Source organism: Oncorhynchus clarkii, chromosome 14, assembly GCF_045791955.1.
Source record: "Oncorhynchus clarkii lewisi isolate Uvic-CL-2024 chromosome 14, UVic_Ocla_1.0, whole genome shotgun sequence".
Lineage (NCBI taxonomy): Eukaryota > Metazoa > Chordata > Actinopteri > Salmoniformes > Salmonidae > Oncorhynchus > Oncorhynchus clarkii.
In genome coordinates, this window is record NC_092160.1 from 2,856,678 (window position 1) to 2,882,000 (window position 25,323).

The following is a 25,323-nucleotide window of genomic DNA, read 5'->3' on the forward strand; positions in this document are numbered from 1 at the left end:
TACATTTACATATGACCTCAATTACCTCAAATTAACCCGTACCCCTGCACATTGACTTGGCTGGTTATTGTTATTTTATTGTGCTCCTTTTTTAAACTTTTATATATTTTACAAATATTTTCTCACTGCACTGTTCATAATGGCTTGTAAGTAAGCATTTCACGCTAAGGTGTGTAAGTCACCTGTTGTATTCGGAGCATTTGTCAAATAACATTTGATTTTGATTCTTTCACACTCTTCACATACGTTGCTTCTACTCTGTTTATTATCTACACTACATGAATATCTCATTCCAAAATCATGGGCATTAATATGGACTTGGTCCCCCCTTTGCTGCTCTAACAGCCTCCACTCTTCTGGGAAGGCTTTCCACGAGCAGTAGTAACATTGCTGTCGGGACTTGCTTCCATTCAGCCACGAGCATTAGTGAGGTAGGGCACTGATGTTGGGCAATTAGGCCTGGCTTGCAGTCGGCCGTTCCAATTCATCCCAAAGGTGTTTGATGGGGTTGAGGTCAGGGCTCTGTGTAGGCCAGTCAAGTTCTTCCACACTGATCTCAACAAACCATTTCTGTATCGACCTCAATTTGTCATGCTGAATCAGGAAGGGGCCTTCCCCAAACTGTTGCCACAAAGTTGGAAGCACAGAATTGTGTAGAATGTCATTGTATGCTGTACTGTTATTTCCCTGGAACTAAGGCGCCTAGCCCAACCCATGAAAAACAGCCCCAGACCATTATTCCTACTTCACAAAACTTTACAGATGGCATTATGCATTCGGGCAGGTATCGTTCTTCTGGCATCCGCCAAACCCAGATTTGTCTGTTGAACTGCCAGATGGTGAAGCGTGATTCATCCCTCCAGAGAAAGCGTTTCCACTACTCCAGGGTCCAATGGCGGCTAGCTTTACACCACTCCAGCCGATGCTTGGCATTGTGCATGGTGATCTTAGGCTTGTGTGTGGCTGTTCGGCCATGGAAACCCATTTCATGAAGCTCCCAACCAACAGTTCTTGTTCTTGTGCTGACGTTGCTTCCAGAGGCAGTTTGGAACTCAGTAGTGAGTGTTGCAACCAAGGAAAAAGGGCAGCTCTAGCAGGGCATAAATGTGATGAGCTGACTTGTTAGGTGGCATGCTATTACGTGCCACGTTGTAAGTCACTGAATTCTTCAGTAAGGCCATTATACTGCCAATGTTTGTCTATGGAGATTGCATGGCTGTGTGGTCAATTTTATATACCTGTCAGCAACGGGTGTGGCTGAAATAGCTGAATCCACTCATTTGAAGGGGTGTCCACATACTTTTGTATATATAGTGTATCACAGTTATTGTAGTTGAAGTCATCTGTTGGTTTATTCCGTAGGTTGGATCATTTTGAATATCATCGCTACCAGTTCTAATCAATAATAATTTCTAAAATGATGAATGATTAGATGTATTACTTCATTACGCTGCTGTCCATTGATTATTGATTGCCATTACCATTAGTATTTATCTTGCTACTGGTCACTATTACTATCACGTTTTAGGGAAGACCCATATCCAGACAGTGTTGAAGTAACAAAAGTTTATTAATAGAACAGGGGGCAGACAAAACAACAGGTAAAGGGCAGACAGAGGTCAGTAATCCAGATCAGAGTCCAAAATTGCATATTCAACAACTTCAACAACAAAAATTGAAGCTGAAGTTTGGATTTTATTTTAAGAATAAGGCCTGCTTTTCTTTTGAAGCCATAAGGAGGTAAGTATTGGCTACATATATGCCTATACTAGACTATGAGGATATTTTATATATATGAATGCTTCCGCTCTGTGTTTGAAATCAATTGACACCCTTTACCATGGCGCATTGAGATTTATTTTAAACTGCAAAACCCTTACGCACCACTGCACGTTATATACAAGGGTTGGCTGGCCTTCTCTAGTCAATCGTAGGCTCAGTCACTGGTATACTTTTATTTACAAAACCATTTGGGGTTTACTACCATTTAAATTGTTCAGAAATGTGGTGGGTATCAATCAATCAAATTTATTTATAAAGCCCTTTTAAAATCAGTCGATGTCACAAAGTGCTATACAGAAACCCAGCCTAAAACCCCAAACAGCAAGAAATGCAGATGTAGAAGCACGGTGGCTAAGTAAAACTTCCTAGAAAGGCAGGAACCTAGGAAGAAACCTAGAGAAGAGCCAGGCTCTGAGGCGTGGCCAGTCCTCTTCTTGCTGTGCTGGGTTGAGAGTATAAATGGCCAAGATGTTCAAACATTTATAGATGACCAGCAGGGTCAGATAATAATAATAATCACAGTGGTTGTAGAGGGTGCAACAGGTCAGCATCTCAGGAGTAAATGTCAGTTGGCTTTTCATAGCCGAGCATTCAGAGTTAGACAGCAGGTGCGGTAGAGAAAGAGTTGAAAACAGCAGGTCCGAGACAAGGTAGCACGTCCGGTGAACAGATCAGGGTTCCATAGCAGCAGGCAGAACAGTTGAAACTGGAGCAGCAGCACGACAAGGTGGACTGGGGACAGCAAGGAGTCAACAGGCCAGGTAGTCCTGAGGCATGGTCCCAGGGCTCATGTCCTCCGGAAGGGGAGGGAGAGAGAATTAGAGGGAGCATGCTTAAATTCCAAACTGAATTTGGTTAAAGGGCTTTTATGTACTCCGCACCATCGGCTTGGAACGCCTTACAAAATACTTTTAAACTGGAAGAACTTGTCCCGATTGGTGTTTTTAAATCATTGATGAATGATTTTGAGGCTGATTCCCTGGCCTGTCAATGTTTTTAATTTGCTGTTTTATGACTTTTTGTTATACTCTTGTGAATTCTATGTTTTTTTTACTAGATTACCTGTAGTTTTTCATGTTGTCTGCCCTTAATTGTGTAATGGCTTGGTGCTGCCTATCTTGGCCAGGACACGCTTGAAAAAGAGATTTCAAATTTTAATGATCCCTTCCTGGTTAAATAAAGGTTAAATAAAAAAAAATAAAGAGGTACAGAACGGCAGGCAGTCTCCGGGTACAGAACGGAACGGCAGGCTTAGGGCAGGCAGAATGGTTAAAACCGGGAAAACTAGAAACAGACAGGCACAAGGGGAAATCCGTTGGTAGGTTTGACGAACAAAACAAACTGGCAACAGACAAAACAGAGAACACAGGTATAAATACACTGGGGATAATGGGGGAGATGGGCGACACCTGGAGGGGGGTGGAGACGAGCACAAAGACAGGTGAAACACATCAGGGTGTGACAATTATTACTGCTTACATGTATATCCTACTACCAGTCACTTTTCATGTATAAACCAAACTCAACTCTCCAGTACCCGTCCACATTAAATAAGGTACTGGCATTGACCTATATATCAAATCAAATTGTATTAGTTACATGCGCCGAATACAACAGGTGTAGGTAGACCTTACAGTAATATTTCAAACTTTTTTAACAAATCAAAAACTGAAAAATTGGGCGTGCAAAATTATTCAGCCCCCTTAAGTTAATACTTTGTAGCGCCACCTTTTGCTGCGATTACAGCTGTAAGTCGCTTGGGGTATGTCTCTATCAGTTTTGCACATCGAGAGACTGACATTTTTTCCCATTCCTCCTTGCAAAACAGCTCGAGCTCAGTGAGGTTGGATGGAGAGCATTTGTGAACAGCAGTTTTCAGTTCTTTCCACAGATTCTCAATTGGATTCAGGTCTGGACTTTGACTTGGCCATTCTAACACCTGGATATGTTTATTTTTGAACCATTCCATTGTAGATTTTGCTTTATGTTTTGGATCATTGTCTTGTTGGAAGACAAATCTCCGTCCCAGTTTCAGGTCTTTTGCAGACTCCATCAGGTTTTTTTCCAGAATGGTCCTGTATTTGGCTCCATCCATCTTCCCATCAATTTTAACCATCTTCCCTGTCCCTGCTGAAGAAAAGCAGGCCCAAACCATGATGCTGCCACCACCATGTTTGACAGTGGGGATGGTGTGTTCAGCTGTGTTGCTTTTACGCCAAACATAACATTTTGCATTGTTGCCAAAAAGTTCCATTTTGGTTTCATCTGACCAGAGCACCTTCTTCCACATGTTTGGTGTGTCTCCCAGATGGCTTGTGGCAAACTTTAAACAACACTTTTTATGGATATCTATAAGAAATAGCTTTCTTCTTGCCACTCTTCCATAAAGGCCAGATTTGTGCAATATACGACTGATTGTTGTCCTATGGACAGAGTCTCCCACCTCAGATGTAGATTTCTGCAGTTCATCCAGAGTGATCATGGGCCTCTTGGCTGCATCTCTGATCAGTCTACTCCTTGTATGAGCTGAAAGTTTAGAGGGACGGCCAGGTCTTGGTAGATTTGCAGTGGTCTGATACTCCTTCCATTTCAATATTATCGCTTGCACAGTGCTCCTTGGGATGTTTAAAGCTTGGGAAATCTTATTGTATCCAAATCCGGCTTTAAACTTCTTCACAACAGTATCTCGGACCTGCCTGGTGTGTTCCTTGTTCTTCATGATGCTCTCTGCGCTTTTAACGGACCTCTGAGACTATCACAGTGCAGGTGCATTTATACGGAGACCTGATTACACACAGGTGGATTGTATTTATCATCATTAGTCATTTAGGTCAACATTGGATCATTCAGAGATCCTTACTGAACTTCTGAAGATAGTTTGCTGCACTGAAAGTAAAGGGGCTGAATAATTTTGCACGCCCAATTTTTCAGTTTTTGATTTGTTAAAAAAGTTTGAAATATCCAATAAATGTCGTTCCACTTCATGATTGTGTCCCACTTGTTGTTGATTCTTCACAAAAAAAATACAGTTTTATATCTTTATGTTTGAAGCCTGAAATGTGGCAAAAGGTCGCAAAGTTCAAGGGGGCCGAATACTTTCGCAAGGCACTGTATCTCTATGGGTCAAGACCAGTTTGCGGGTGCATCACCAGGGGTGCACCCTCTAGTATCGCAATTCATGAATGGTGCCTGCAGACTATGGCCCCACAAGGCTCCTTCAGAACCTCATGACATTGCATTGCTTTCTTGACATTGCTATAAACAAAACCAATCCTACCTAGTTTTGTCGCACCTGGACTACTGCCCAGTCATATGGCCATGTGCCACAAAGAGGACCTATCTCTCCTGGCTCACAGTAGAGGAGAGATTGACTGCATCACTACTTGTCATCACTATTTGACAGCTCAGACACCCATGAATACCCCACAATACAATCCACCAAGTCCAGAACGGACTTGGGAAATGCACAGGACTACAAAGAGCCATAACTACATGGACATCTATTCCACATCAAGTAACTCATGCAAGCAGTAAAATAAGATTTAAAAAACTGATAAAACTGTGAGGAGACACAAACCCAGGCACACACACGTATACTCACACACACGCCAGCACACGCAGTCTACACACAATTATGCATGGTGGTATTAGAAATGTATTTTAAGAATTTCTCGTCAAACAGAATAGCTTTTTGTGTGTTATGGAGAGAACACCAAAGTTCGCATTGTCTCGAAGCAGAGACTGGCACATTGGATTACCAACGCAGTGCCAAAATCATACGCTGCAGCAGGTAGACCAACTCAAGACGACATGGTAGCCCTCTCCATCAGGGGTATGGCCACTTCATTGGCCCTGTTCAGAGGGGCCTCCCTGGACTCTTTCTGTGCTGTGGGAAGCAACAGTGGGAAGCACCTCGGTACAACACCGTTGCATTGGTCATTCACACTGGCTTGTCGTTAGGTTAGCTAATTGGCATGTCATGGTGACATCCAGATTCCAGATGGTGAACAACACTACAAGTTATTTCTCCCTTGCCCATTGAAATAAACATCACTTTCTTTTACAAGTTTTAACTAGAGCCAAGCTGTTGTTGCCAGATAGCCAGCATAAACCAGCTAGCTGGTAAGTGCTCATCAGGATGACTGACTAAACCAAATCCATTCGTCTCGACTCTCAGCTGTGCGACATAGGTTATCCATTTTGGCTCCAGAAGTGTCTGTATAGCCTCTCCCTTTTGTGCAATTAGGCTCCTTCCTGAATGTATACTTCTAATGCTGTCCCCAAGAGTTTCACGTTTGATTGACAATAGCCTGTCCACTGTATTGTTGGAGAGCCTAGGTCAGGAGAACCCCAAAAGGTGGCATACCTTGGTATTTCAGCTCGATGTTCAAAAACATCCAGTGTTGTCTTTATTATGTGTTACATGATTTGTAGCATCATGGTTTTGGGTTAAGATTATTATTTTTTTTAAATGTAATAGCCTATCTTCGTTTCTAATCATAAAGAAGTGTTGTTTGATTCAGCCAATAATCATGATTGAAAGGTCAATAAAATATATGGCCATAACATTCTTTAGACAGATTTATCTGTGATGCACTTTGCCATACATAGACCTACACAATTTAATTTACTGGTCATTTCCCAATCAAGTCAATAGAGAAAAAGCAAACTCAGGAGTAGATATGTCTGTTTCAGGTGTTTATTCAACCATTTAGCCGTACAATTTCAAATTGATAAATAGTAAATAAATACATTATACATATAGAATATTTCAATCATTTTGTTATGGTTTGAAGCTGTTCAGTCCTTGGAACACTTGTCTCAGCTGCTCCAGAAACACCCGTGGAGACACCACTGGTTCACAGTGAGGGGCCAGCTGCTGAAAGCCCGGCTATGAGAGAGAATAACATATACATCCGGTAAGATCGTTGTAAATGTAAGCAATGTAATGGTAATTTCATGGCTCTTCTGTTATCTCTGCCATATTCAGAATGGCATTATAGTCTAAGAGCAATTCTGTGCATGTTTAAGGAAAAGAACTTACCTTGGACCAAAAATGTAATCTTCTAATCAGTAAGCGTGCAACAGGATGCACACTACTCAGTGAAGCAAGTCCCTGTTTGAAGTAGTCTGGTGTGCACGTTTCCTATTCAAAGTAACGGAAGAAAACGGTTATAAAGGTACACATTGGATGAAATGACTACTGTATAAACTCCAATGTACATATTATGCGTCGCTTACCACTAATGTGATGGGGATTTGGAGACACTGGCATTTTAGATCCTGCAGAGAAAAGTAAGTGTCAAAAAAGTACTACTTAAGTCGTTTTGGGGGGGTATCTGTACTTTACTATTAATATTTTTTGACAACTTTTACTTTGACTTCCTAAAGAAAATAATGTACTTTTTACTCCATACATTTTCCCGGACACCCAAAAGTACTAGTTACATTTTTTATGCTTGTCAAGACAGGAAAATTGTTCAATTCACGCACTTATCAAGAGAACACCCCTGGTCATCCCTACTGCCTCTGATATGGCGACCCACTTAGCAAATGCTTCGTTTGTAAATTATATCTTAGTGTAGGAGTGTGCCCCTGGCTATCCGTAATTTAAAAAACAAGAAAATGAGGCTCTGGTTTGCTTATTATAAGACATTTTCAATTATTTATACTTTTACTTTTGATACTTAAGTATATTTGAGCAATTACATGTATTTTTGATACTTAAGTATATTTAAAAGCAAATACTTTTAGACTTTACTCAAGTAATATTTTACTGGGTGACTTTTACTTGAGTCACTCTCTATTAAGGTCTTTACTTTTACTCAAGTATGACAATTGGATACAGAATTGTACCACTGCCGGTACAGAACTGTTTACTATAACCACTGTATTGCAATACAAAACATACATTTAGGTCAATATTCCTCTATCAGAGAGCAATGCATTACGTTAGGACTGAATATACTAAGATATGAAATATGCTTTGCAGATTGAAATAACACAACAGAGGAAGTTAGGGCAGCCTGCTGTGGTCGGCTGTTGTAGCTGTGTGTATTCTGATTAAGATTAGCAATGTCACAAAACAGATTAGAGATTATTTAGCTCTTTGCTCAAAAGGGGTGTTTCATGAAGTGTACAGTGTACACAAGAATCAGACTGGCACTGAGACGTTTTTTTAAAGATCGAGTGTAATGAAGTGAAGAAAAGATTAAGCCAATTATCTGAGATTGTTATGGACTCACCATTCCAGATGTGCTGCAGCCTTCATGACAGTTCTGTTGTTCAGGAAACAGAGGTGACATTAGTTACATTACTTTAATCGCTACAACAAGTCTGCACTTGAACATTTGTTAAAAAGGTTTTAGTGTAATAATAACTACCTTACCTTAAGTACATTTTTAATTGTATTGATATCATTATCATATTCAGTTCTTCCTTGAAGTGGTGCTGGAGATGAGGTGGCCAAACTAATCATCATTGAGAGCAGCAGAAGAAGCATTTTGCGTTTGTGCATTGCCATTTCTCTATTGATAAACCCGAATAAACAACTGGTTCCCAATGATTTGATTCTGGACCTGTGTGGCAGCTTTTAAGGCCCATTATTGACATTTCCAAACAACTGGGGAATCCCTGATGCCAGTTGTCTCACTATAATTATTTGTCAGACTATTTTCCCACTCAGGCCACTTTAGTCAGATGCCAAGGCGTGAGTGCGATGTGTGCTACTGTCAACCACATATCACTGAAATCTCATTGTTTGTGTGGTATTTCCTAGAGTGATCTTCCATTCTGCTAGGAATATAGAAACAGTAATTATGTTGTGCTTTTATTATCTCAACTATCAATTAATTTGCAATAAAGAGCCTTTGACAATCTTACAGACTAATAAAATCAGTGCCCCATACATTTTCCCATATCATTTTAAGGACAGCATGCTCTCAATATCATTTCAAAACATACTTCGCATAACAAATTGAATATATTGACAAAATGCAGAAGGTAGAGGTTAATCATAGGATTAACCTGTTGGTCTTGTTCCTGTTATTGGCAGTAGCCTCTCTCACCACCATGTTCCGCTTCATTGGCTAACACAATTAAATGTCAGGGGCAATCTGCAGTTCAAACAGCAAAGTGGTCACCCCACCACCTTTTTGGGTAAATTGTTGAGGAATGGGGCTGGAAAAATGGAACCACTCTCAAATTCATCGATGGATGCAAGAACTGACCTATTGGATGGATTAGTAAAAGCAAACTCATATTTTGGGTTCTGGTGGGACTATACAGTTTAGTTTAACTCCTAAGGCATTTATAAGTTATATTCTTAAATCAATGGCTGAATATCATTAATACAAAAATGGATGTAGCAATAGCAGATTGCCCATTTAACATAAAATGCCCTTACCGTTGGCTATAAAAAAATATTTTTATATTTTACAATGCATGCTGATAGAAGGTCAAATAGTTATCAATCTAAACATCGTAACCACATCATGCACAACACTTGGCTTTCCCCGTGATGAGCCGTGTACAGACAATACTGAAGCCCACAACATGGTTTTCAAACGAGGTTAATCTACACATCAACCAGAGAATTACTGACACACTAGGTAGGAAAAAGTAAAGATAAGAACTTGGGGTGAAAAGGTTATTTGACTCGTTGACTTTACGCAAAAATGTGTACAAAAATTTAAATAATTCATTTGAAGCCATCATCCTGTTATTGTAACGAAGATGCAGGCAGTCAGGAAGCAAGTGCAGTCAGTGAGTTTAATAAGAACAAACAGCGTGAACACACACACAAACAAGCGTATCGTCTGAACATGAACACAGAAACAATACTGCCTGATGGGTGATTAAAACGGAGTGCTAGATAAAGGGGGAGTAATCAGGGAATTGATGAAGTCCAGGTGTGCCTAATGATGAGGCCTAGGTGTGCATAATGAAGGTTGCCAGGTGTGCATAATGATGGGTTGTCAGTGTAACCGGTGCTATACTGCACCGCTGTAACTGCGTTGTGTGTGGTTGATTGAGACTATAGACGTGGACTTTGGAGATCAGGTAGTTTTAATCAAGCAGAACTCACTCTCTGCATCCTGCATCCAAAAGGAAATAAAACATTTGTAGAGCACATTAGTTCTGAGAATCGTTGCCTCTTTCTACAACAGATGCACAATAGGGGGGACTGGGATCATTCGAGGAGCTAGCCATCGTTCACACATACAATAGCCTGCTAATACCTTTGCTAGCTATTAACCACATGTTGAATTCAGAATGTTGATATCCTAAAAAGTACAATTACACGTGCATCTTAACAATACCATCCACTTATGAGTAACCTCTAAATATACATAATTATTCATGAACAAAACACTGTGTATGACTTTGTAAAGAATCAAACTTTTCTGAAGACAGAAAAGCTTGCCTACCTCTCTCAGTGCATCAAAATGATTTGAGCACGCAGGGCAAAACGTAAGTACACACTCCCCTTCTCCCAGGATGCAGGCATGCATAATAACAAATCAACATGACATATTAATATATGAACCTGGTGAAATTCACATAGTACTTTAACAACTGTTACACCAGGACCTGTGGTTAGTAGACCGACGACGTCGAGCCCCGGAGGGGGGGATCGGGAGTAGACGTGACAGTAAACCCCCCCCCCACCCCCCGATGCGCAGCTCCAGCAGTAGGACGACTCTGATCAGGAGGACGGCCCTGAGGGCGAGGATCGGGCCGGTCTGGACGGCGAAAATGGAATTATCAGATGATGTTGGGATCTAGAATATCATCCACCGGAACCCAACACCACTCCTCTGGACCGTACCCCTCCCAGTAAACCAGGTACTCTCAAGGTGCATTCAATGACGAGAGCCATAGGGAGGAAAACATACATTCTGACAAGCAGTCAATGCACAACAATTCAGATGGTTTTCACCAGAACCGGCAGCCCGGCTTGACAACTCTTCGCTACAAACGATTGGCCGCTTAGAGGGCATACACATGAACCTATTCAAGTTAGTAAATACATTTTGAAATGACTTGTATTATTAGCTAGCTAGCTAGCTGTGTGTAAATTAATGAGCTGCTAGTCCTTGATCATGAATCTCAGTTCCATTACATTTACACATAATGTAAGTCATTGAACTAAGTCCTCTTATGTCCCAACGTGCCCCAACCTGCAGTCTGAACATTGACACGCATCTCTTGTGGTACGGTTTTGGAAGCATTAGGACATTATCTTTAATATCAGCTATGAATAATAATAAGAAATAGTTACATTTATATACACCTTTTATAGGGTTAGTGTTCCCACACAGCCATATCGCCATGTTACAGCTCGTGTTTACTGTAAACAGACAGAAGACACCTGTGCTAATTACTTGATTCTGTGACTCCAACTTTGTGGCAACAGTTTGGGGAAGGCCCCACCACAAACGTGTTGTCATTGAAAAATACTGTCGGCTGCAACTGTGTTAAAACAGTGTACAGTAAGTGGGTATTTTTGCATTTATTAAATAATTTTCTTGTGATATAAAAGTAAAGGGATTCATGTTTTTAGAATCGTGTCACAGTTGAGAATTGATTCACGTTCAGGCGGAATAATGGTCTGGGGCTGTATTTCAAGGTTCGGGCTAGGCCTCTTAGTTCCAGTGAAGGGAAATCTTAACAATACAGCATACAATGAAATTTGAGACAATTCTGTGCTTCCAACTTTGTGGCAACAGTTTGGAGAAGGCCCTTTCCTGTTTCAGCATGGCAAATTGAGGTCCTGGTATGTCAAGATCGGTGAGGAAGAACATGACTGGCCTACATAGACCCCTGACCGGAACCCCATTCTAACACCTTTGGGATGAATTGTAATGCCGACTGTGAGCCAGGCCTAATCGACCAACATTAGTTCCCAACCTCACTAATAGTCTCGTTTGTGGCTGGAGGCAAGTCCCCACAGCAATGTTTCAACATCTAGTGGAGAGCTTTCCCAGAAGAGTGGAGGCTGTTACAAAAGTAAAGGGGGGGACCAACTCCATATTAATGTCCATGATTTTGGAATGTGATGTTCGACAAGCAGGTGTCCACACACTTTTGTAGTGTACCTCTCCATATAGTCTACCTCGCCATGTAGTGTACCTCTCCCCATCTTTACAACCATTGAATCTATATGTTTTGACCATGACAATTTACAATCTAAGGTAACACAAAGTAATTCAGTCTCCTCAACTGTTCAACAGCCACACCATTGGCAGATTCAGCTGAAGTCTAGAGCTTATGGAATGATTTGTACCAAATACAATGCTCCTAGCTTTTGAGATGTTCAGAACCAATTTATAACTGGCCACCCATTCCAAAACAGACTGCAACTCCTTGTTAAGGGTTTCAGTTACTTCATTAGCTGTGGTTGCTGTCATGTATATGGTCGAGTCATCATCATACATGGACACACAGGCTTTGTTTAATGCCAGTGGCAGGTCATTGGTAAAAATAGAGGGCTTAAAGAGCTGTCCTGCTGTACACCATTAAAGAAAACCCTCTGAGTTCTATTAGATAGTTAGCTCTGAATCCACAATATGTAAGATGGTTTTGTGATTAATAAGCCATCTGATTCAATGAAAGATGGAGTTGAATTTGTCTTTCTGCCCATAATTTCATTTAAAGTACTCCAAAGTTTTTTATATCATTGATCTATTGTCATTGACCGTAGGTTTTGTGTGAACATTTTTGTTTTTTCTCTTTGATACTCTGATGTTAAAGGTGTATTGGTTCCTACTAACCAGCCTGGTAATAGCTAGGTTTGTACTAGTGTAACCAATGTGAAATGGCTAGCTAGTTAGTGGTGGTGCGCGCTAATAGTGTTTCAATCGGTGACGTCACTCGCTCTGAGACCTGAAGTAGTTGTTCCCCTTGCTCTGCAAGGCTTTTGTGGCGCGATGGGTAACGATGCTTCGTGGGTGACTGTTGCTTCGTGGGTGATGTGTGCTGAGGGTCCCTGGTTCGAGGCGAAGAGAGGGACAGAAGCTATACTGTTACACTAGCTATGCTGATGGTCATAAATGTTTTTTTTCACTGCACCAGATCTCACTGAGACTGGATTCCCAAAAGACATGCTATTCAGCTCCCTATGATTGCCTGATCTTAGTGCAAATATCCAACAAGGAGGGGCCTTGCAGTGTGTGAATTGTCTCAAATAAAAAATAAAGGTAACTTGACTCTTAAGACTGCCAAGCTGTCCTCAATTGGTTGAACCTCCGGGAAAATGTCCTCAGTTTGTTTATAAAATGTTGTTTGAATCTTACAACATGTATTAGGATAAAACAAAACAGACGCCATGTAACCACGCCAGCCCAGTACCTCCACATACGGCTTCTTTGCCTGCAGGATGGTCTGAGAGCAGCCACCCGGACAGCTGATGAAACTGTGGGTTTGCACAGAAACCGTCTCATGGAAGCTCATCTGCGTGCTTGTCGTCCTCACCAGGGTCTTGACCTGACTGCAGTTTGGCTTTGTATCCGAAATTCAGTGTGCAAATGCTCACCTTCGATGGCCACTGGCATGCGGGAGAAGTGTGATCTTCATGGATAAAACCCGGTTTCAACTATCAGGGCAGATGGCAGACACGCGTTATGGCATCATGTATGGCGCCGTGTGGGGGAGCTGTATGCTGATGTCAACGTTGTGAACCGAGTGCCTCATGGTGGCGGTGGGGTTATGGTTTGGGCAGGCATAACCTACGGACAACGAACACAACTGCATTTTATCAATGGCAATTTGAATGTACAGAGATACCGTGATGAGACATCTCATGTAAATTTTGTGAATTTTTATTAGGATCCCAATTAGTTAATGCTGTTTACGTTAGCTAATCTTCATGGGGTCCAACATCAATTAAGAAGACAAAACAAACAATTACAAATGAAGACTTGTCCACTAAAAGACCAGGCTCACCGGTAGGACCGAGTGCTCTGGTGGGCCATACAGAGAACTTTTCCTCTCCCTTTAACTTGCACCCCTTTTAATGCCATTTTGCTGTGGGGAAACCAGACAAAATCTCTCCGGGTACTCAGCGACTCTGTGGCTGATGAGAGCTTTATGGACACTACTCTGGCGTCTGAGCTAGGCATTCCCACTCAGCCCCTCTCCATTCCCATAGACGTTAGAGTGCTGGATGGGCGCTCTATAGGCCAGGTCACCCACAATACCTACAGGTGTCAGGGAACCACAGCGAGACGATCCAATTCCTGATTATTAAGTTGCCTCAGGTTCCCGTGGTATTGGGATTATCTTGGCTCCAACGACCCAATCCCCTTAGACTGGTCTGCTGGTGCCATCATGGATTGGATCCCGTTCTGCCACGCTCACTGCCTAAAGTCAGCGCAGCCTGCCACGGGATGTTTTCCTGGGGGCTCGGAAGTTGCCCTGGACCTCTCTGCCATTCCCACGGAATACCAGGACCTCCGGATGGTGTTCAGTAAGGCCTGGGCCACTTAGCTTCCGCCGCACCGACCCTATGACTGCGGGATTGACCTTGTCCCAGGCACCACTCCGCCCCGGGGACAACTGTACTCTCTGTCGGGTCCGGAGACCAAGGCTATGGAGACCTACATTGAGGGTTCTGCAGGGTTCATCCATCCTTCTGCCTCCCTCGCACAGCCATTGAAGAGGAGTTGGACAAATTTTCACAGGCCACAATCAACAGCCTGATCAACTCTGTAAGAAGGAGATGTGTCGCACTGCATGTGGAAAATAGTGGTTACACCAGATACTGACTGGTTTTCTGATCAACGCCCCTACCTCTTTTTTTAAGGTACAGTATTTGTGACCAACCGACTCCCAGTCATGTGAAATTCATAGATTAGGGCCCAATGAATTTATTTCAATTGACTGATTTCCTGATATGAACAGTTTTTTAATATATTTTTTTATTTAACCTTTGGTTAACTAGGCAAGTCAGTTAAGAATAAATTCTTATTTACAATGACGGCCTAGGAACAGTGGGTTAACTGCCTTGTACAGGGACATAGTGACAGATTTTTACCTTGTCAGCTCAGGGATTCGATCTAGCAACCTTTTGGTTACCTGCCGCCTCAACTCAGTAAAATCTTTGAAATTGTTGGTGAAGCCTCAGAATTGCCCTCGCTAGAAGCATGTACAGTGCCTTGCGAAAGTATTCGGCCCCCTTGAACTTTGCGACCTTTTGCCACATTTCAGGCTTCAAACATAAAGATCTAAAACTGTATTTTTTTGTGAAGAATCAACAACAAGTGGGACACAATCATGAAGTGGAACGACATTTATTGGATATTTCAAACTTTTTTAACAAATCAAAAACTGAAAAACTGGGCGTGCAAAATTATTCAGCCCCTTTACTTTCAGTGCAGCAAACTCTCTCCAGAAGTTCAGTGAGGATCTCTGAATGATCCAATGTTGACCTAAATGACTAATGATGATAAATACAATCCACCTGTGTGTAATCAAGTCTCCGTATAAATTCACCTGCACTGTGATAGTCTCAGAGGTCCGTTAAAAGCGCAGAGAGCATCATGAAGAACAAGGAACGCACCAGGCAGGTCCGAGATACTGTTGTGAAGAAGTTTAAAGCCGGATTTGGATACAAAAAGATTTCCCAAGCTTTAAACATCCCAAGGAGCACTGTGCAAGCGATAATATTGAAATGGAAGGAGTATCAGACCACTGCAAATCTATCAAGACCTGGCCGTCCCTCTAAACTTTCAGCTCATACAAGGAGAAGACTGATCAGAGATGCAGCCAAGAGGCCCATGATCACTCTGGATGAACTGCAGAGATCTACAGCTGAGGTGGGAGACTCTGTCCATAGGACAACAATCAGTCGTATATTGCACAAATCTGGCCTTTATGGAAGAGTGGCAAGAAGAAAGCCATTTCTTAAAGATATCCATAAAAAGTGTCGTTTAAAGTTTGCCACAAGCCACCTGGGAGACACACCAAACATGTGGAAGAAGGTGCTCTGGTCAGATGAAACCAAAATGGAACTTTTTGGCAACAATGCAAAACGTTATGTTTGGCGTAAAAGCAACACAGCTGAACACACCATCCCCACTGTCAAACATGGTGGTGGCAGCATCATGGTTTGGGCCTGCTTTTCTTCAGCAGGGACAGGGAAGATGGTTAAAATTGATGGGAAGATGGATGGAGCCAAATACAGGACCATTCTGGAAGAAAACCTGATGGAGTCTGCAAAAGACCTGAGACTGGGACGGAGATTTGTCTTCCAACAAGACAATGATCCAAAACATAAAGCAAAATCTACAATGGAATGGTTCAAAAATAAACATATCCAGGTGTTAGAATGGCCAAGTCAAAGTCCAGACCTGAATCCAATCGAGAATCTGTGGAAAGAACGGAAAACTGCTGTTCACAAATGCTCTCCATCCAACCTCACTGAGCTCGAGCTGTTTTGCAAGGAGGAATGGGAAAAAATGTCAGTCTCTCGATGTGCAAAACTGATAGAGACATACCCCAAGCGACTTACAGCTGTAATCGCAGCAAAAGGTGGCGCTACAAAGTATTAACTTTAGGGGGCTGAATAATTTTGCACGGCCAATTTTTCAGTTTTTGATTTGTTAAAAAAGTTTGAAATATCCAATAAATGTCGTTCCACTTCATGATTGTGTCCCACTTGTTGTTGATTCTTCACAAAAAAATACAGTTTTATATCTTTATGTTTGAAGCCTGAAATGTGGCAAAAGGTCGCAAAGTTCAAGGGGGCCGAATACTTTCGCAAGGCACTGTATTTCAGATATAAGGAAGTGGATGGCTGCAAACTTTCTACTTTCTACTTTTTTCTACTTTTAAACTCTAGGTCCCAAGAAACAAAGAGATCTTCTGTTGAATCTGACAATCAATCTTAATGGTTGTACAGTCGTCTCAAATAAAACTGTGAAGGACCTCGGCGTTACTCTGGACCCTGATCTCTCTTTTGAAGAACATATCAAGACTGTTTCAAGGACAGCTTTTTTCCATCTACGTAACATTGCAAAAATCTGAAACTTTCTGTCCAAACATTATGCAGAAAAATTAATCCATGCTTTTGTCACTTCTAGGTTGGACTACTGCAATGCTCTACTTTCTGGCTACCCGGATAAAGCACTAAATAAACTTCAGTTAGTGCTAAATACGGCTGCTAGAATCCTGACTAGAACCAAAAAATTTGATCATATTACTCCAGTGCTAGCCTCCCTACACTGGCTTCCTGTCAAGGCAAGGGCTGATTTCAAGGTTTTACTGCTAACCTAAAAAGCATTACATGGGCTTGCTCCTACCTGTCTCTCTGATTTGGTCCTGCCGTACATATCTACACGTACGCTACGGTCACAAGACGCAGGCCTCCTAAATGTCCCTAGAATTTCTAAGCAAACAGCTAGAGGCAGGGCTTTCTCCTATAGAGCTCCATTTTTATGGAATGGTCTGCCTACCCATGTGAGAGATGCAAACTCGGTCTCAACCTTTAAGTCTTTACTGAAGACTCATCTCTTCAGTGGGTCATATGATTGAGTGTAGTCTGGCCCAGGAGTGTGAAGGTGAATGAAAAAGCTCTGGAGCAACTAACCCCCCGTTGCTGTCTCTGCCTGGCTGGTTTCCCTCTTTCCACTGGGATTCTCTGCCTCTAACCCTATTACAGGGTCTGAGTCACTGGCTTACTAGGGCTCTTTCATACCGTCCCTAGGAGGGGTGCGTCACTTGAGTGGGTTGAGTCACTGATGTGATCTTCCTGTCTGGGTTGGCATTGAAAGTCAATATATATAAAAAATGAAATTAAAAAAAGAGTTCTTAACAGGGCGTGTTTTTTTTTTACCCTCGTGCCGTGGCGGAGATCATTGTGGGCTCTGCTCGGCCTTGTCTCAGGATGGTAAGTTGGTGGTTGAAGATATCCCTCTAGTGGTGTGGGGGCTGTGCTTTGGCAAAGTGGGTGGGGTTATATCCTTCCTGTTTGGCCCTGTCCGGGGGTGTCATCGGATGGGGCCACAGTGTCTCCTGACGCCTCCTGTCTCAGCCTCCAGTATTTATGCTGCAGTAGTTTATGTGTCGGGGGGCTAGGGACAGTTTGTTATATCTGGAGTACTTCTCCTGTCCTATCCAGTGTCCTGTGTGAATTTAAGTATGCTCTCTCTAATTCTCTCTTTCTCTCTCTCTCGGAGGACCTGAGCCCTAGAACCATGTCTCAGGACTACCTGACATGATGACTCCTTGCTGTCCCCAGTCCACCTGGCCGTGCTGCTGCTCCAGTTTCAACTATTCTGCCTGTGATTATTATTATTTGACCATGCTGGTCATTTATGAACATTTGAACATCTTGGCCATGTTCTGTTATAATCTCCACCCGGCACAGCCAGAAGAGGACTGGCCACCCCACAAAGCCTGGTTCCTCTCTAGGTTTCTTCCTAGGTTTTGGCCTTTCTAGGGAGTTTTTCCTAGCCACCGTGCTTCTACACCTGCATTGCTTGCTGTTTGGGGTTTTAGGCTGGGTTTCTGTACAGCACTTTGAGATATCAGCTGATGTACGAAGGGCTATATAAATACATTTGATTTGATTTGCATGTATCGTTTATATTTGTGTTCAGTGTAGCTATCTGCATCTATGAACACCTGTGTTTAAATGGAAGACAGACACCACAAATGTGTTGTCACTGGAAAATACTGTTGGCTGCAACTGTGTTAAAAGTTTTTAAGCGTGTATTTTGCGTTTGTGAAATCATTTTGATATATGAAAGTAGAGGGATTTATGACTAGAATCATACCACAATTGAGAATCAATTCAAGTTTAGATGGAGTGTTTCGCTTTTTTGGCTACTAGAGCCAATTCGCCCTTTAAACAGAACATGTAAGGTCCTTGGGCTAACACCGAACCGAAACCGGCTGCGCGCGTGCGCCATCATGCATAAATGTATTTTGTCAACCCACACCAAACGCAATCACGACACGCAGCTTAAAATATCAAAACAAACTCTGAACCAATTACATTAATTTGGGGACAGGTCGAAAAGCATTAAACATTTATGGCAATTTAGCTAGCTAGCTTGCACTTGCTAGCTAATTTGTCCGATTTAGCTAGCTTGCTGTTGCTAGCTAATATGTCCTGGGATATAAACATTGAGTTGTTATTTTACCTGAAATGTACAAGGTCCTCTACTCTGACAATTAATCCACACATAAAACGGTGAACCGAATCGTTTCTAGTCACCTCTCCTCCTTCTATGCTTTTTCTTCTCTTAACTTTATATTGCGATTGGCAACTTTCATAAATTAGCTGCATTACCGCCACTGACCTCGTTCATCTTTCAGTCACCCACGTGGGTATAACCAATGAGGAGATGGCACGTGGGTACCTACTTCTATAAACCAATGAGGAGATGGGAGAGGCAGGACTTGCAGCGCGATCTGCGTCATAAATTGAACTGACTTCTATTTTAGCCCTTGGCAACGCAGACGCTCGTTGGCACGAACGAGCAGTGTGGGTGCAATAATTGAATAATATAGATTTCCACATTTATTTTGCAACGCACGCGAGTGGTGTAGTCAGCCTGTAAGGAGTAAAGTTAGGCTCATTTAGTCCAATATTGGGCTAGGCCTTTCATACACTCTGTGTCCCAGTCTTTCTATGGATGTAATGTCTGTGGGTGAATTATGAAACGATTAATGTATGCAGATGTGCAAAAAAAATTGTGCTGTAGATTTGTTTTTGCCATTGCTTGATATATTTGAAATGTGAGAATATGTTGCACTTTTAAGTTGAATTGGTGCCTATGAAAAAAATGTGAAATGTAATGAATAATGTTTTCAATATCCAACTTTATCCTCTGCAATACTTTTTACAGTAGGTAATAACAGAGGTGGAAAAAGTTCTCAATTGTCATTCTTGAGAAATTAAAGATACTTTAATATAAAATGACTAAAGTGAAAGTAACCCAGTAAGATACTACTTGAGTAAAAGTATCAGATGTAAAATGTACTTAAGTACAGTGGTGGAAAAATAACTACATTTTCATACATGAGTAAAAGTACAAGGTAAAAGTAAATGCTAAACATCAAATTCCTTATAACCAGTCGGCACAATTTCCTTTTATTTATTTTTTTGAAAGCCAAGGGCACACTGCAACACTCAAACATAATTTACAAGGGACATTATCTTGATAAGTGTGTGAATTTGACCTTTTTGCTAAGCATTCAAATTGTAACTAATACTAGTAAAAAGTACATAATTTTCTTTAGGAATGTAGTGAAGTAAAATTAAAAGTAGTTAAAAATATAAATAGTAAAGTTCAGATACCCCAAAAAACGACTTAAGTAGTACTTAAAAGTATTTTTATTTTTTATTTTTTTGTAGTCTGGTGGTCATTGCCAGGTTATGATGAGGTTTTAACTATGACTAGTACATCATATAGCCCATAATAAAGTGATCAGGATTATGACCATTTTGGTCATATGGTGGTTAGAGAAAGACTTCATAAAAACTTCATTTTTCAACCAGTTTGCGACTGACATCTTTTCAATCAGGTTCTGCCCACTGGGTCACCTGATAAGTATGCGTGCATGAGCATTGCAAAATAAGTTGACATGTTATTCAATCATTTCACCTACACCGCTTGCGCTCGTGTATGCGTAACCAAGGGCTAAAATAGAACTTGGTTTTATTTGAGGCGCTGCAAGTCCCCTCCTTATTGGATAGCAAGTCCACTCCTTACTGGATATCAGGAAGATACAAACCCACATGGATGCTTGAAAGACAATCAAGGAGAGATTCATTAAAGATAAACTAAACTAAAAACATACTTTTCCCCTCTTTTATCTGTGGATTAATCGTTGGAGTAGAGAAGCACAGCTTTGTATGACTCCAGGTCAAAATTCTACAAAGAACCAGCTAAAAATGTCAGGTTAAATAACCACCCAATTTACATCTTCCAGGTAAATGTATGGACATTTGCTTTCTGCAAACTGCAGTACCGAAGCAAGACTAAAGAAGCAGTCGAAACAGTGCTTCTAGACGGGAACCCGAGCCCCTTGGTGTGAATCAGGGATGGACAACTCCAGTGTGTTAGCTGGGGCTGGGGCAAATGTGTGACACCCTACAGGCCCCGGAGGACTGAAGTTTCCCCATCCCTGAAATAGATGATTGTTGCGACTGTCAGTGAAAAGTAGAGGCCAAGCCTGGCATATTGCAATATTTCAAAATACAATCGCGGGAAAACATAGTTCAGAATGCAAATGGCTAGAGGGAAAATGGTAAAGAGAAGACAATGGAAATACCTATTCCTCTTCTCAACTTAATTTAGCGAACAGTAGGCTATAGCCTATCATACTGGCACCATGCAGCAAAGCGCATCGGTCATATCCCCGGTGAGCACTCATATTCATTCTATATCATTGTTGGGTCAGTGCCACATAAACCTTTGTTTTTGGATGGACATCATACTGTATTTGTGTCTCCCCTTCTCGTCAACCTATTATAGGGACCAGACAATGTCGTTTTTATAGATATGTTTGTCAGTGTCAGCAGAGTAGGCTTCCCTGTAACCAGTGGAGGCTGGTGACTAGAACCATTTAGGAGGATGGGAGACCCACAGTATAGGGGCGGAATGCACAGAGATGACAAAGTGTATTTCAAAAATAGTCAAAGACTAATTATTTTAACCTAAAGCATTTAATAAAGACATTTAAAATACAATATTATGGGGAATAGGAATGAGAGGTCGTCTTACACCATTTTGGAAAGGGATCACAGCAGTGATTGAATGATTGTATGAGGCATGAGTTGAGGTGTTCAGAGGCTTGACCAATGCAGGACAGGATTTGACTGGAAAGACAAAAATATATATAAGACAACACACTATACAGTTAGACAAAAGAGCTAAGAATGAGTTAGTCCAAGCAAGGAGTAAAATCATTGATATGTAATAATGTGACTGTGTAAGTGATTGACTCTACATGCAGTAATGAGAGAAAATTGATAGGGTACTCACAGTGCTTGGAGCGGAAACATTCAATGTGCCAGTGGATGAGCAGGCACATGAGACTTGGCTTCAGTTCATGCCAAAAGAATGTTGACAATGGTAGTGGAGGGGACTTAGCTGTAAATACAAATGGCAGATACATTCCATTACAGCAGCGCCATCATAGATTTGGACAACGAGTTTCTCTATGAACTTTTTTATTTTTTATTTAACCTTTATTTAACCAGGTAGGCTAGTTGAGAACAAGTTCTCATTTACAACTGCGACCTGGACAAGATAAAGCATAGCAGTGTGAACAGACAACAACACAGAGTTACACATGGAGTAAACAATAAACAAGTCAATAACACAGGTGAAAAAAAAGAAAGTCTATATACATTGTGTGCAAAAGGCATGAGGAGGTAGGCGAATAATTACAATTTAGCAGATTAACACTGGAGTGATAAATGATCAGATGGTCATGTGCAGGTAGAGATACTGGTGTGCAAAAGAGCAGAAAAGTAAATAAAAACAGTATGGGGATGAGGTAGGTGAATTGGGTGGGCTATTTACCGATGGACTATGTACAGCTGCAGCGATCGGTTAGCTGCTCAGATAGCAGATGTTTAAAGTTGGTGAGGAAGATAAAAGTCTCCAACTTAAACTCAGACATCTCAAAATTCATAAAGTCAAACACAGATTGCGCATCTCGCCCACTTGACACATTAAAGTATCCCAAGAAACGTTCCTGAATAAAGCCCTGACCATCCACATACCTGAAGATAACTGACAACTGCAAGCAAACTGGTGCAGGTCCCAGAGCGGTGGGGCAATTTTTAACAGTTGAAGAGACTGAAAAATTGTCTCGTTTTCATCCGATACAGCATGTCAGATTCCTAATGTTTAGGTGTAGCCTAGGCTGCTGCAACATCTATGTCATGAATTTTTGCTTGTGTCTGTCCGGAGTGATTATGTGTTATCCTCTTTGCTAAATAAATACCGGAAGAAAGTGGAAAGCCTACCTGAGCGCACGCGAAAAAATGCCCTGGGTCAACTCCCAGAAAAGACAGTCGAAAGTTCCATATGTTCAGCAAGTAAAGCATCATAATGTGCAATTACCTCTGCAAGCTCTTGTTAACGGAACTTTTCATATCGTAGTGTCCACCTAAAATAAAATTATTGCATTCCCTGCTTTTGTTTTTTCGTTTAGCTGAACCATCAATGTTCTTCAGGTAGGGCTGGGCGATATGGCCAAAATGTAATTTTTAACCAAATGTTGCAATTGCGATTTAGATCAAAACACTTGGGTGAACTTTTGGAATCATGGAAATAGAATGTTTATTCTAATTCTATAGTTAGAATATAAATAATAGTGGCCACTTTGAATACAGTGTTGTTTGACATGACAACGAATGAAAATGCCATGGACGAGTTATTGTGACAGGTTAGGAACAAAAGTGATGTCCAGTGTTTCCTAGGGGACCATATAATCTTTGCCTACATTAAATCTTTATTCATGTAGCCAACATATTCATGCTTCGCCTATTCCTCTTTGATTTAGAAGATACTGTTGCACAAACTACATGCTGATTTAGGCCTCCATCAGCACTGGTAACAGGCTGTATTAGCTAGCAACGTTTGCTCTGACTCAGTACTTGTATTAGCCAGCTAACACAATTTAGCTTAACTTGCTAAGAAAATAAAAACTAGCTGTTTCCAGATGTAAGAAACACAAACTAATATTGTAATTATAGAACGCTTGTGGATTTATATTAAGATAAAATTGCAAACAACATCGTTGTCATCAACATTGTTGCTGCATTGACCATGCAGACTGACCGAAAGTGTCTCATGGTCAAGCAACAACAAATGCGCTCCTTGAGTGACGGAGTGGGACTAGGTCTATGTGGTAAGCGGCATGGAGAGAAAGAGGAGGCTCAAGTAACGGAGTAAACTATTTTAAATGGACGTTACACATGGCGTATCACATTTAACCAACCAAACATTCAAATACCGTTATAGAAGGTAAAGTCAAAACCCAAACCGGTCCGCGCATCAATACCGGTATATAGTAAATTACTTTATAATGCCCAGCCCTATCTTCAGGTTACTGCACCCACCCACCTTTCAACCAAGGCTCAGACTTTCCAAAAAGCAGGTAAGGCCAGCAGTACAGGCCGCCTGATGAAAGGCTCCCTGTTCACCAGCTATACTTTTGATTAGAGTTAGTGTTGAAGCCCTCACCTTTTCATGTCATAATAAAACTGATCTATAACGACACAAGGCGAGACCCAGATGCAGACACGGGAAGCAGATGGTTTGAGCTCTGATATTTATTATACTCCAAGGGGTTGGCAAAAGGCAGGTCAGAGTCCAAAACAGTACAGGGTGGCAGGCAGGAGGGCTCAGAGTCAGGACAGGCAAGGGTCAGAACCAGGAGGACGAGAAAAAAGAGAGATTGAGGAAAACCAGGAGCTAGGAGAAAACTGCTGGTTGATTTGGCAAACAAGACAAACTGGCACAGACAGAAAACACAGGTATAAATACACAGGGGATAATGGAGAAGATGGGCAACACCTGGAAGGGGGTGGAGACAAGCACAAGGACAGGTGAAACAGATCTGTGTGTGACAAAAACAGTGTATTTTAATCAATTATTTGGTGACATGAATATATTTAGTATAGTTTTAATGTTTCACAATTATATTTTTATGAAATTTCACTGAGGAGGATGGTCCTCCCCATCCTCCTCTGAGGAGCCTCCACTGCCTGTAATGTGTTCAGTAGCGGGGCGTGGGTAAAATCACGCACCTTTCTCTATAGCTATAGAGAAAGGTGCAGCGTTTTTGTCCTCATTATATAAATGCTTGAATCTTAAAATTATGAAATCTTTAAAAAGGTATAAGTAAGGTAATACAGTAGATTTGTTTTCTCTGCCCTAAGGACACTGTCACATCCTGATCTGTTTTACCTGTCTTTGTGCTTGTCTCCACACCCTCCAGGTGTCACCCATCTTCCCATTATCCCCTGTGTATTTATACCTGTGTTCTATGTTTGTCTGTTGCCAGTTCGTCTGGTCAGGTCTTACCAGTGGTCTTTCCCACCTTCCTGTTGCGCTAGTTCTGTTTCCTAGTTTTTCCTGGTTCTGACCATTCTGCCTGCTGTCCTGTACCTGCCTGACTCTGACCTGATCACGAACCTTTGCCTTCCCTGTGTTATTAATAAATACTCTGAGAACTGTACTATCTGCCTCCCATGTCTGCATCTGGGTCATATCCTAAGTTGTGATAGACCTAATGTATTTCAGCACCCCTCTGGACCAGGATGGAGAGTCAAGTTGCAGTATTTCCATTGAATAGGATGTAGTGAATGGACATGTAAAAAAATATATAAAAAAATCAGTTGTAGCCTATTTGACATGGAAGTTCACTGTCATCCTATATCCATTCACTTTGCTGTTACTGTTTCCTGTGGAGAGGCCAATGTTACATGTTGTTGGTGAGTGGGGCCATAAATAGACTGGTGCAGAAAGATCTCACAGCATAAATTGGGCTCCATCTTTTGGCATAGTAGTG

General features: G+C 41.5%; 1 protein-coding gene across 1 annotated transcript in view; it reads left to right on the forward strand.

The window, feature by feature from the left end:
* LOC139366126 (coagulation factor V-like) overlaps nt 1-19,610 on the forward strand; it is a 60,986-nt gene extending 41,376 nt beyond the window's left edge. Inside the window, exon 8 of the mRNA XM_071103252.1 lies at nt 17,961-19,610. The gene's annotated coding sequence lies outside the window, so the exon portion shown is untranslated. The remainder of the gene's footprint in view (nt 1-17,960) is intronic.
* Nucleotides 19,611-25,323: the final 5,713 nt, after the last annotated feature.